At 26.9% G+C, this 14319-nt stretch overlaps 1 pseudogene across 1 annotated transcript in view; it reads left to right on the forward strand.

Moving 5' to 3' along the window:
- The first annotated feature begins 3049 nt into the window (after positions 1 to 3049).
- LOC122272930 (voltage-dependent calcium channel subunit alpha-2/delta-3-like) overlaps positions 3050 to 14319 on the forward strand; it is a 47664-nt pseudogene continuing 36394 nt past the window's right edge. Inside the window, exons 1-7 of the transcript XR_015433359.1 lie at positions 3050 to 3729; positions 6391 to 6592; positions 9521 to 9651; positions 10537 to 10600; positions 12130 to 12280; positions 12728 to 12802; positions 13724 to 13813. The product of XR_015433359.1 is annotated as a voltage-dependent calcium channel subunit alpha-2/delta-3-like (transcript). The remainder of the gene's footprint in view (positions 3730 to 6390; positions 6593 to 9520; positions 9652 to 10536; positions 10601 to 12129; positions 12281 to 12727; positions 12803 to 13723; positions 13814 to 14319) is intronic.

The raw sequence follows: 14319 nt of genomic DNA on the forward strand, positions 1-14319 counted from the left end.
ATCATCATATTTTATGCTCTTAATGGAAAAAAGTTTAGAGGAATACTTAATTACTTACCTTTTATTAATTTACATGGATTTCCTTTTTTATTAAAAGAGAAAATTGGAAAAAGTATAATTTTTGAAATTTATTTCTATTCCAAAAAATTAAATAATCATTCATTTCTATACCTACATCATCATAACTAGACAGCGGATTATATGCACTAAAAAACGGACAAAATATGCATGCAAATATGCACTAAAAAACTTGAATATATGCTTTCAAAACTAGAAATATGCATTTAAAATAGAAATTAAAAGTTCAACTTATTTAAATACTTCTACCAACAAGTTTTCCAACAAACACAGCTAAAACATTTTTTTGTTAAAAGGAAGAAAATCAAAATATTTCTTACTTGAATCTACACATTTCTAAAGAAAAAGCCTAAAACTGAAGTATGATAAATGAGAGAAGAAAAATCATCGCATTTTCGGGAAAGATTTTATTAAACTGAATAATTTTTGTTGCAATACACAACTAAGTGTTTTTCCAAATTTTCAAGGGTGAATTGATGTCGTCGGTCATTTAAGATCATTTTGAAAGTAGAAAATGACCTCTTCACGTCAACCGATGTTATTGGACAAAACTTGTACAATTCCAGTGCTATTCAGTACTTGTACAAAAATTTCCAGTGCTGCTGCAGATTTGACCATATACGGAGCGGCATCACTGACAAAAATCAAAACATCTTCAGAACCATCTCTATCAGGCCATAATAATCTGATAGAATCATTGACAAACCATGCTATGGTTGAATGATTGACTTTTTCAAGGGCTTTGCTTGCTAGAAGATGTGGTCGAGTAGGAATATTATCCATTTTTCCACAAATAAAATGAGCAATATAGCGACCGCACTTATCTGTAGTCTCATCGACTTCAATCCATATAGGGCCATCTCCAATATCTCGTCGAATATCATCCAGTTCTTCATTATATATCGGTTGAAGGTAGTTCTTTCTTAAAGTCGATTAATCGGGAATGATCTAATTGGTACAATATTTTTTTTAAAAACTGTCTTAAGTTTGGATTATTTAACTTTTTTAAAGGAATATTGCTGCTTACTAAGGCTTTGCATAAATCACTAGAAAAATCACTAACCTTTTTAGCTGCTTGAACACGAATAGTTAATAAACTTTGAACAAATCCTTTTGTATTCTGCTTTTTCTTCGCGGAGTGAGCATTAGTCTTTATATGTTGATCGATTTGGTACTTTTTTTCACAGGAAATGTGTTTTTGACAAATCACACAAAATACTATTTCCCCATCGGTCGTTTCCCATCGGTCGTAAAGTCCTTCCCATAGTCCGAAATCCATGTCTTCATTAAATTTGATTTAGTCGACTTAATTTTTGGCATATTATGAAATTCAGCAGTCAGAAGTCACGTTCGAAGCTTCACTAACTACGTATCCAACTGATGGATGTCGAAACTGTCTATCTATCGGATGGACTATCGAAATATGTTAGAATAGCAGCTCTCTCCGAAAATGTATTCACTCCACCTTTTAACTAATCAATCACAGGAAAGGGAGGTCATTTTCTACCTACCACAGAAGCCTTATTTTTCCCACACAGATTGACAATTATTTATTCCAGGAAAAGACATCCCTTCATAGAATATCTGACCATCCCTTTCTGAGGTTTCTATGACGAATGTCTGTTTGGGTGGGCCCTTTGTACCCCCTTCCTGACACACACCTCATTTCTACATCTTTTTCAGGTGATTGCAATCACCCCCAGCAACATCAATCCAGCTGACCCTTTCAGGTGATAAAGAATGACAAAACAAAATTTAAAGCGTTCCTTATGCTAACATAAAAAGAATAGTGATATGGTTTTATGAGGGAAAAGCCATAAAATGCTGAAAATATGCAGTTATAAGAGCAAATATACCTTTTTATGCATTTATATGCACAAAAGGCAAAAAGTGCTAAAATATGCAATTGCATATCCATGTATGCAATTGCATATTATCCGCTGTCTAATCATAACTTTTGAAGCAAACCTACTTATGTCTGAAAAATTGGTTTTGACCTTACATGAGTGGGATTGTTATGTTATGGAAATCTGTGTTTGCAAATAGCAAGTTAATATAAATATGGCTTTATTTGTAAAAAATAAATTATTTGGGAACAGTGAACTAGTGAAATACTTAAAGAATGTGTGCATGTTAATGCAATTGAAGGGAACATATTTTACTCTATGAATTCTCATAGTACTTCAGTGTTATATACTTCATTGTTGTCTCTAATCCTTTTCTGAATTTCATCAAGTTGTTGACATTTAAAAAGTTGATAACAGTCAAAAGATCTGATGTTATGTTCTTTCTTGTAAGTTCAATTTAGTTTTCTAAACCATCATAAATATAGGTGAAAATTAAGTTCTCTAGCAAAGTTCATGACACCCGGTGGCTGAGTGGTAGCGCTTCGCACTCCCGCACCACAGGCCCTGGGTTCGATCCTCAGTCCGGGCAACTCAGTTGACTCAGACTTGCATCCCTTCAGTGGGTCGATAAATGAGTACCAAGCATGCTTGGGAACTAAAAACTGGGGGTTCCGCGTTTGGCTGACAGCCTGACCGGAACATCTGCTCCTGCACCCCAGAGCCCAAAGTCAAGAAAGCTGAGGTAGTCCTTGGCTCTCTATGGGCTGTCGTGCCACTGAGATTAGCAAAGTTTATTGCCTGAAATAGTGACTGCATTTCAAACATTGCTAGTAGTCACTCTATTCGGAAGAAAAAAATGACTAATTAACTACAAAAAAAAATTTAGTTTTTCTGACCACTGATTTTGTTTTATTTATATATGTTTACAGTTTACGGAATTACAATTATTTTTCACTTGTATTTAATATGTACTTAGATCATTAAGAATAAATTTGTGTAAAATTTGGAGTATTTTACTTTCTTATGAAAATTTAACACTTTAAAGGAAAAATGAGCTATTATAATTCTATCAATCCTGAAAAGACATTATGTCCTTTATTTTAGTTACATGAAAAAGAAAGTTCTATTTATATTAAATTAGTACAATATTAAATTGGCTATTTCAAATAGCTTAGACGATAATATAAAAGTTTTATAAAAAATTTACAAGTTTGTAATTTTCTAATATAATATTTATTATTGCTGTACATCATTCAACTTTCCTATTTAAACCTTTCCAATTGACGTAGTAAAACCTTGATTATCGAAATTGCCAATTAATTTGTAGTTTATAACATTTTACTAAGTGTACAAACTCTGATTTATTATGAAGGTGCTATACCTGAAGCTAATAATAAAAAGAGTCATAAGTATAATTAAATATTGCTTTTTAATACTAAATCACCATTCATATTTTTATGCTTTATAAATTGTAGATGTTAGATGATTTGAACATTGTAATTTATATGAATAATGATTACTGATTAAGCATTGGAACAGTAATTTATGAGTGGAAATCAGAATATAGCTAAAAATAATGGTTGAGTCTTTAGCAAACTTTTCAAGTAGGTTTGGTAGCAAGTCAAGAAATGTCTGGAATAATTCGGGTACTACTGTTCTTTTATTTCTTGCAGAAAAAAAATTAAACCTAAAATGTATGTATTCATATTTTATGCCTTATGTGGATTTTTTTTCCCTTTCTCAGCGAATTGCAGAAGTGGCAAAACATGCAGCTGCTGGATATCAATTTGATGAAAATATTAAAGTTAGTAATAATTACATTTTTCATTATTGTTCCATGATTATTTCGAATGTTTATTAGGCTTCTTTCTTGTTTTAAACTTAAGCACATTATTATAAATTCATTGAAAAATTTATTAAAAAAAAAAAAACATGTTAAGAAGTTAGTGTTCACTAACTTTAAATAAAATAAAAACTGATTATAAAGTTTAAATGTTAATTTTCTGCTGACTTTCATTATTTTATCTCCTATATACTTTTAAATGACCAATTTAAATTTATTAAAGAAATTTAAACTTCCTTTTATGGCATTTTAAGCATTAAAACTACTAAGTATTTTTTTTATCATTTTAAAGGCTTTTAGAGAAATTAGAATGATTTTACATTTAAAAAAATTTATTTAATTGAAATTAAAAAAAGTATTTTCTGAATCTAAAAACTTTTTTTAAAAAAAGAAAATAATGATCTTCTCAAGTTTATTTCCCCAGTCACTTTGGTTTTAGATTCTTGGGTTAGGCGACTTTGTATCTTGTTTCAAACTTAAGCACATTATTATAAATTCTTTGAAAAATTTATGAAAAAAAAAACATGTTAAGAAGTTATTGTTCACTAACTTTTAAATAAAATAAAAACTGATTAAAACTTTTATGAAGTTTGAATGTTACTTTTCAGCTGACTTACCATTATTTTATCTCCTATATACTTTTAAATGACCTATTTAAATTTATTACAAATTTTTAAAATCTCCCTTTTATGGCATTTTAAGCATTAAAACTGCTAAGTATTTTTTTTTCTAATTTTTTTTTTTATCATTTTAAAAGCTTTTGGCGAAATTAGAATGATTTTACTTTTAAAAAAAATATTTAATTGAAATTAAAAAAGTATTTTCTGAATCTTAAAAACTTCTTCTTAAAAAAGGAGGTGATGATTTTCTCAAGTTTATTTCCCCAGTCTCTTTGGTTTTAGATTCTTGGATTAGGCTTCTTTGTATCTTGTTTCAAACTTAAGCACATTATTATAAATTCTTTGAAAAATTTATGAAAAAAAAACATGTTAAGAAGTTAGTGTTCACTAACTTTAAATAAAATAAAAACTGATTATAAAGTTTAAATGTTAATTTTCAGCTGACTTACCATTATTTTATCTCCTATATACTTTAAAAAGACCAATTTAAATTTATTAAAAAATTTTAAACTCCCTTTTATGGCATTTTAAGCATTAAAACTGCTAAGTATTTTTTTTTTATCATTTTGAAAGCTTTTAGAAAAATTAGAAGGATTTTACGTTAAAAAAATATATATATTTAATTGAAATTAAAAAAGTATTTTCTGAATCTAAAAACTTTTTTAAAAAAAAGAAAATAATGATCTTCTTAAGTTTATTTCCCTATTCACTTTTGTTTTAGATTCAATAAATATTTCTTGAAAGTAAGGAGAAAAGTTAATTCAGCTGGTTTTAATTTGACACCTTAGGACAAATAAAAACAAAGCTTCAGCAAATATGCTAAAAATAAAATTAAAAAAAAAACATAAGCTGAGTGGGCTAATATTTTTATCTTGAAAGGATTTAAAGATTAGATCGGAAATGCCTAAAGGCATTGGTAGAAAATTGATGGTACTTTTTATATTAAAGTCCTTGTGTATTTATTATGTAATTAAAATATCGGTTATAAGGAGCTTAATTTTTATACCAAGCACATTTGGAACAAAAATGTTAAATAAAAAATATTTCTTGCATTGTCATATGTATGTATTATGATGCTTATCAGGGGTCTGTCTAGGTTTTTCTGAGAGGTACCTATTTTATGAAAATTTAGGAATAATTTGTGAAAAATTAAAAGTTATGTTAAAAAATCAACATAAAAACATAGTAAATACATAGATTTATCGTTTCTTAAGGATACAAAAGTAAAATTTTAAGATAAAGTATTTTGTGAAACTACCGTTTTTCCTAAAGTTCAATTTGTGAAACTACCGTCTTTCCTAAAAGTGAATTTGTGAAGGTACCGCTAAGCGGTAGTAAATTCGGCCTGGACAGACCCCTGCTTATGGATATTTTAATAGATAAATCTTTATTTGTGCTTCCTGAAATGAAAAAGCTTCTTTGTTTTATTTTAAAACATTTATTGTATGTTTCTTAAATGTTTCTATCTCTTTTTATTTTCATTAATATTATTTAAGCATTGTTATTCTACATTTAAAAAAAGTGTTGCTTTATTTAACATTAAATTCTATTTAAGGATGATATTTATCAAGCATATATCTCTTTTAACAAGCTTTTATTTCGACTTAGGAATGTCTCTGTTTCGCAGTTAAAAAAAAATATCCCTCCTATCTTTTATCGGCCTTTGCAAAGCTTGTTCTCTAAATGTTTTGAGATTTACAAGTTAATTTTTAGCAGCTGATTTACGTGTTTGAGGGAATTTTGAGTTAAGGTTTTTTTTTTTTTTTTTTTTTTTTAATTTGACTTTATTTACCTGATATTTTTACTTTATTTTCCTGTTAACATATGTGATTAGTTTGATAAAATTTAAGAATAAAAAAAGAAATCAAATTCGAGAGCTAAACACAGCATTTATGAAGGGTTCAAATATTGTTTTTCCACACATTCTGTTTAATGATGCTTTCTTAAGTTTGTTAAATAAAAAACAAACCATGTACAATAAAATAAATTTTTGTCATTTCAGCATGAATATTATAATGCTCGAATGGAAGAGAAAGAGGTTGAAGTAGAAAATAATGAAATTGATTCTAATGATGTAGTAACTAAAAGAAAGCCCAAAAAGAGTATTAGAGATCTAGATATGAAACCGCACAGAAATTTTGCTAATGCTCCTGTAAATTTTAAACATAGCTCTGTTCATGTACCTACAAATGTTTATGATAAAGGTAATATAAACATAAAATAAATGTTGTTGCATTAAAGAAGCTTACATTAACTTGCATTAAAGAAGTAAAAATCATTAATAATAATTTTTATTTCTTAAATATAAACAGATTTTACTGCCTGTCCACCATTGGAAGACTATTTATTTTCAAAAAACTTTTGTGACTGGAATGTCATTTTGCTAAACTATCCTCATTGGCGCAAAGCTTTCTGCCAGCTTACTATCATTTCTTTTATCTTCCTTTGGTTTTAGTTTTTACTAAGGATGAAATTAACGGATATGGGAGAATTTCGATCCTTTTGCGTAATATTCGGTTGGCATTGCCAAATATTCTGCAAAGTATTATCTAGAAATTTATTTTTCAATAAAATGTTTTTTTTTTTTTTTGGAAGAGGAAGGTTAATTTGAATAGATTTAATAAAGAATATCTGAAATCGAATTTTTTACTAAACATTATTTAAAGATATTTTTACGCATATTTGTAAGTTCAAATTAAGTTAATTAGTTAGTATATGTTCTGAAAGACATATGGAAAAACGAAATGTGAAGAATCGCAACTAGATTACTTTATACTGAACCATGAGCTTTGTAATGCAAATTTGTTTTTTTAATTTATTTGTTTACATTCAGGCAAATCAGTTTTGCCGTGTTTTAAAAATTTTGTGTCTTAAAAATTGAGAACTTTTTCTTAATTTTTCATTTTTGTCTTTTTTTTTCTGTATTAACTATAGCAGAGCATTTTAACAGTGCATTTCCAATAGACTTAATTCTTTAATTGTCACTTTTTTCCTGTACAATAAGACAGATAACCAATGACATGGAAAACTATTATTCTCAACGTTAAAGTTATATTTCAGAATTAAGAAGAAAAAACATTTCTGCTTCTCTTTTGCTAACTTTCATTTTTATCGTCGTTTTTATTATTACAGCATTTTTTAAAGAGCATCTCTAATGAACATTATTCTTTTATGGTCACTTTTTTGTAAAAAAGTTGAATTGAGATTTTTAGTATTAAATCTTTCATTTAAAAATTAGAAAAATTCTTGTTTTGACTTCTATCTAGCTTTTTCAAAAATATTTTTGTTTTTATTATGGCACGACAATTAAGAGTATTTCTATTAATCTTTTAAACTTCATTTTTTCTTGAAAATAAGGTAATTGGAAAACTGAGATGCTTAGCTTTAAAATTTTTTGTCAAAAAGTCATCGATTTTTCTTTGAGAAATCATCGAATTTTATTTTTTCGGTTTTGCTTTTTTCTGTAACCTTTTTTTATATGGGCGTTTTTATGATACTGGTGCTTTTTTAAAAACGTTTCTGATACAGTTTTTTTCTCTTTCAATGTGTTACAGATAATTTTTTCTGGAAAATATTATTTTTAGCATTAAAATTTTGTTTTAAAAATGAAGACAATATTTTTTTTTCAACTTTGCAATTTTAGTTTTTTTAATAGCTGTTAGATAGTTTTTTTTTAATCTTAAATGTTTTTAATTATTTTAATATCTAATTATCTTTATTATCTTAAGCATTTTTATTGAAGTTTTTTTCCCTTTACCCCATACTAATAATACGGCTAAATATTTTATTTTATAACCGTCGTTGAACAGCCGACCCAATTTCATGGGTTTACGACTACTTACGTTCAACTCCGTAGCCTTGTAATTTTGAACCAATCCAGAAGACAAGGAAACTCCTGGATCAGTACCCCCAGAGGTATTGATTTGTTGTGGGAACATGGAGGACTTTGAGACTCGACAGATTTAACGTGCATCAGTCACCATTTACTACACGGGGAGTCTTCGGCCGGCGAGGATCGTACCCACGACCTCTTGGATATGGGCCCAGCGCCCTACCGACCAATAAGGACTAAACTTATTTATGTATAAAAACTATCATTTATTAATAATTTTAAAAAAAGGTTACTATTTGGGCGCCGAATATTCGGTATTTGGCCAATATTTTTGCCCGAACATTTGGTATTCTGCTAAATCACTATTCATTACATCTTTAGTTTTTACATAACCACTACTTTAATTAAACGTCTTTTGACTTTCAATTAGCTTATTCTTGTTATAGTAAAGACTGTTGTCATATTGTATTTATTTACTAATTGAACTTACTCAAAAAATTTTGCTACCAATTGTAATGGTATGTTACTGGTACTTTTGAATTTAAAATCTTTTAAACTAAGCTACCTGTACTCTACTATAATTTAACTTTCAATAATCTTCAAATGGTGGTAGAGAGATTACTTTTGTCATAATTCGTTAATAATTAAACTTACTTGAAAACTTCTACCTCCAATTAAAGTGGTACTTTATTGGTATTTATAAATTAAAAAAGTAAAAAACTTTTAAACTTCCTTTAAAATTATTTATTCATACCATGATTTAACTTTCATCTGTCTTCTTAGGTACAACGGGCTGTATATTTCTGCCTTATTTTCTTTATGCCCTAATTAAATTTTCACAAAATCTTTTTCTACTAATTTACTACCTAAGGAATAAAAAATTATAACCAAGTTTTTATTAAAACCTGATTAACTTAAGAAACTGTTTTGTCCTATGACTCTATAATAAATTGTAAATGCAAAAAAATACTTTATTATTTCTTTTGTTATAATCTGCAAATTTCCACTTTCACTTAGTTATCTTCAAATGGTTGGACTTGAATAGCCATAAATATTAGGCATAATAAAATGTTACTTCTTGATTAGTTTGTAATTTTTATTTTATTAAACAAAATCATCTCTTTTTTTTTAAGCTGTGTATTTTTCAATTTATTTGATTTTTGAAGAATGTTTTAACTATTTTTAAAGCTTCTCAAAAGCTCCTTCTTTTGGAATTTTTTATTTATCTATTTTATTCATAGTAGTTAGAACTATTTTTTTTTAGTGGATATTTTTGTTACATTGCTATTTTCATATTTAGATCCCAAGGTTCTCAACTCCATAAATGGTCAGAATATCTCACTCCTGCATTTCGAAATAATCTTGCCGTTGATCCATTCCTTAATTGGCAATATTTTGGGAGTAATACTGGTTTTTTATGCACATTTCCTGGTAAGGAAAAATTTATGGTCATATTTTTAATAAATAAGACTTATTCTTGTTGGGGGAAAAAATATGTAATGTTAACTTTTAGCCAGTTAGGTTTTTGAAAATATGATTTAAAACCTAGCAATAAACTTAGACTTTAAAATAACTATTGTGTGTAAAGCAAAACAATTCCCTTCTCTTATTGGTATTAATTTTTTTTTTCATGTGTGTGTGTATATGTGATTAAAAAGTAAATTTCCCCTAAATAACTATTGTGTGTAAAGCAAAACAATTCCCTTCTCTTATTGGTATTAATTTTTTTTTTCATGTGTGTGTGTATATGTGATTAAAAAGTAAATTTCCCCTAAAATTGTCCCTAAATATTTTACTACTATCATATTATATTGATTTTGCATTAAAAAAATAGCTGCAATTAGCTATTGTTGATTAAATAAATGATGAAACTGCAACTGTCATCAATTCAGAAGACCGTGACAAATTATTTTGTTGGATACTTTTTTTTAAGTGCAGAAGCATTTAACTATAGTTATAATTGATGTATTCCTAGTTTAAAAATGGAAATAGTAAACTAGTAAAATTGACCATATTAGTCTCTGATAACTTATATCTAATAATGTCACTTCATGTTTTTTAAATTATCTAATTTTTTTGTGTTTCTTTTATACAAATTATTTTAAATTAATAATACTCAAATGTAATTAATAAGTGCTTTATATTAGTTAACTAGTTTTTGAGTAATACTGTTTCAATTTATCTTTATTTCAGATCCAATCTCTGCAATATAAAAAATTAAAAAAATCATCAATTTTTCCATTTTGTTAGGCAATTAATTATTGTTACTATTTTTAAGCTATCTTCAGTTTCAAAATTTTTTCTTCATTTTTACAGCCACTACTTGGGTGAAAGAAGGCAGGGAAAAGCCAGACATTTATGATTGCCGAACTCGCTCTTGGTGAGATTTAAAATTTTGATGAGAAATCTAAATATGTATTTTTACAGGGTTCCCAGAGGTCTTAATTTTAATAAGTGGTGACAAAAATTAAATAATGTCACTTAATAATGGTGTTACTTTATTTAATTATTCTCATAGCATCATTATAAGTTATTTTGCATTTCCCATGTTTCAACCTTTAGTATTATGCTTCATGGATGGGACATAGTCATCATTCTTTCCATGAAGCATATTAGTATAGCACTATATCTGAATATTAATATAGGGCAATACCATCCTTTATATCTTTGCAGTCTTCAGATGTATAAAACTTTCACCTAGTTTAATAAAATCAAGCAGTTCTACTAATATTTACTAACCTTTAGAAATGTAATTTTTTTTTAAAAAAAAGAATTAAAACATGGCTTTTACAGTTTTTACATATCGTAACGTCTGTTTTTTTTTTTTTTTTAAACTTATGAAAGATACTATAGATTGGAGTAAATATAAATGATACTAAGAATTGATTTAACAAAAATTACTCAAACTGCTTTTTTTTCTAAACTGAGCTGTATGGTTTTAAAATCCTCAAATCTGATATTTGTATATCGTGAAATTACCCTATTGCAACTAACTATGAGAGAAATGCATTAGTTCGTGAAAAAAATGGAAAGGTTTACAAAACTGTAGCTTGTAATAAGGTATTCATCGACCACAATTTTCTATTTTTTTTATGAAACTGATATATATATGTATAATTGGAAGAAACCTAATATTTCAAGTATAACTATTTAGATTGCAGATCAAAATATGTAAAATTTAGGAAGTTTTCCTCAAATGCATTAGCAATTCCTCAAATGCAACACACATGCAAATGTAGCTTACAGGGAGTGCCAACTTAAATTTTTCAGTTTTAGTTTGCAACCGACTTAATATCAGTTTGATTCACATTTAACGTATGTTATCTGTCTTTGTTTTAAAGATTAAGTTTCTTTACCTTCACGCAGATCTCTTTATTGCTTTTCGCTATTTAAAAGTTCTTTAAATAAGTAAGATAGTGTTAATTAAACATATTTTGTGCATTTATATAAATGTGTGTATATATATAAATTTTGTTTGTGAATCAGCCTCTCACACTGCCTTTTTTTATGCTATTGTATTGATATATTTTGTTTTTGTTATATTAATGTAATATTAGAAAGCACTAGGTTTGCAGCTATAATTGTTTGAGCTTATTACTAGATTATATATTTTTATTGTTAAATTTAAATTTACTTTTTTAATTTTCAATAATTTTTACTTTTTTTAATTTACAATAGTTTTTTCTTTTTTTCCTTAAAATTCTCCCTTTTTTTGTTTGTTTCCTTGTTCTCTTTGTGTTTTTAACCTACATTATGGGTTCTATGTACTTGCAGCTTATGCACAGTTAATAAAATCTTAATTTTTCTTTCAAACTTTCTCTTTTCTTTTATTTGTCTCTTATGTATATATATATATATTCAAGTTAACTGTATCCTCTGTTTTCTGATATATTTACTTTGTATTTTCAGGTATGTAAAAGCTGCAGTCTCAGCAAAGGACATAGTTATACTTGTTGATAGTAGTGGATCTATGACAGGAATTAGAAAAGAAATAGCAAGGAATGCTGTGACTGATATTCTTATAACATTAACAGAAGATGATTTTGTCACTATTCTTGGTGTAAGACAACTTTGTATATTAATTAGAATTATTAAAAAGTTTATTTCTAGATTTCATTTAATCTTTGTTAATAACTTTTAATCCAAAAATGTACTAATGATAAGTAATGGATCATCTAGAATAATTACTGTGACTAAAAATATATAAAGATTCCAAAAATGCTTTATAAGTTTTTGCTCATTTGTCTAAATTTATTTTTATCATTTTCTGCGATATTTGAAACATTTATTCTATTATCATAAATGTCTATTATGCTTTAAAAAATAAATGCTTGTTACTTATGTTGTCAATTTTAAACTTGTCTACTATTTTCTGTTATTGCTATCGGTTCATAAATTTATCTGTATTGTTTAAATTATTTTCATTATGCAAACTAGAAAATTAAGAAAAATAAGAATTGTTCCTAAAGTTTTGATTATAATGAATGATAACTATGTTCATCCCTAGTTTTCGGAGGAAGTCACTCCTGTTGTTCCTTGCTTTGAAAATGCTTTGGTCCAAGCAAATGAAGAAAATGTACGAGTATGAGAGTTAAATTGTTTACATGAAATTTATTTGTACATTTCAATTATAAATCTGTCTTTTTTTTAATGAATAATGTTTTGAAACTGTTTGTATGTTTTTTAACTGTTCACATTTTATGTATTTATCATTTCATTAGTCAATTTTTTAGCACGTCAAAAAAAAGTTTTTTGCTTTAGCAGAAGTTCTTATAAATTTCTGTTTCATGAAAGATATTTGGATCTATCTTTCATTAAAATTCAATGTATAATGTAATTTTTATTCCACAGCTTATTCATTTATCTGATTTAACTTATTTCAAATCTTTATACACAATTAAATAAATAAAATGCGGTGTTTGATATGTGAATTTAAAATCAAAATTTCAAACCAAATATTCAGAGAGCATTTCTAACTAAAACACCTCTATATTCTCTACTTTTTTTCTCTATTTAACATATTTTCTATTGTACAATTCAATCAGTTGTATAATTTAGCATATTGTTACCTTATATTTATAAATTATCCTATTTTAACTAAAACTATCCTGTCTATGAAGATAGTCTTAGCTGTCTGTGTAAGATAAGATAGTAGTAATTTGCTGTTAATTAATTGGATGGCTGGGACTTCTCAACTAAACTAGAATTCACATCTCAATCTTAGTTGAATATTTTTTGGGATTGTGATTGCTTTGAAATTCTTGATCATTTGAGTGCTCAACTGTTCAATTTCTTCATTTAAGAATGTTATGAAGAAGAATTTTTTTAAATTAAATTCATTACAATAAGCCATGTGTCACTTTTTTGAAGAACAAAAATTTAGTCTTAAATTTTTCTTTCAAATTGGTTTTCTCTTAATGCATGTTATGTCATGAAGTTAAACAATATTTATGTATTTATTTTTTGTGATACATACCATAATTTTAAATATCATACTTTTTAGGAATTTATGAAGCATATGAAAGAAATGGAGACAGCAAATATAGCAAATTTTACATTGAGCTTGATAACAGCCTTTGAAGTTCTCTAAAAAGTAAGTTTCATATGTTTTAAAATTAAATAATATTATCATTTGCTTGCTGAAATTATCATTGAAACTAATATTTTGTGCAGTGATTGATTTGTAATTTTTTTTCCCTCTGAAAACAGATATAAACATGAAATATCTGTTTTCAATGGTTGTGAATCTATCAATTCTATAATGAATAAGTGATAAAATATTTCAATTTTATAATACTGTGATATAATAAGTGATATTTTTCCTAAAATTTTTAGCATATTTTCTGTGTGTTTTCTTCTGATCAGAACAATAAATATGTAACTCATATTACTTTTACAAAAACCTCTAAAAAGTTTGAAGAGGAGAGCTTGTTACAGATGGAAATTTATGAAAATTGATATTTTAAAAATTAGTGTATCTTTTAGCCTCAATAGTATTATTTCACTCTCTGTTTTATCTTTTTTGTCCATTTAATTCTCCTTGTTTTAACCTAACAGCCTAACATTCTCTGTTCACAAATATATATGACTAAAATTTCA

Source organism: Parasteatoda tepidariorum, chromosome 4 (genome assembly GCF_982258835.1).
Source record: "Parasteatoda tepidariorum strain Cologne lab strain chromosome 4, Ptep-v5.0, whole genome shotgun sequence".
NCBI lineage: Eukaryota > Metazoa > Arthropoda > Arachnida > Araneae > Theridiidae > Parasteatoda > Parasteatoda tepidariorum.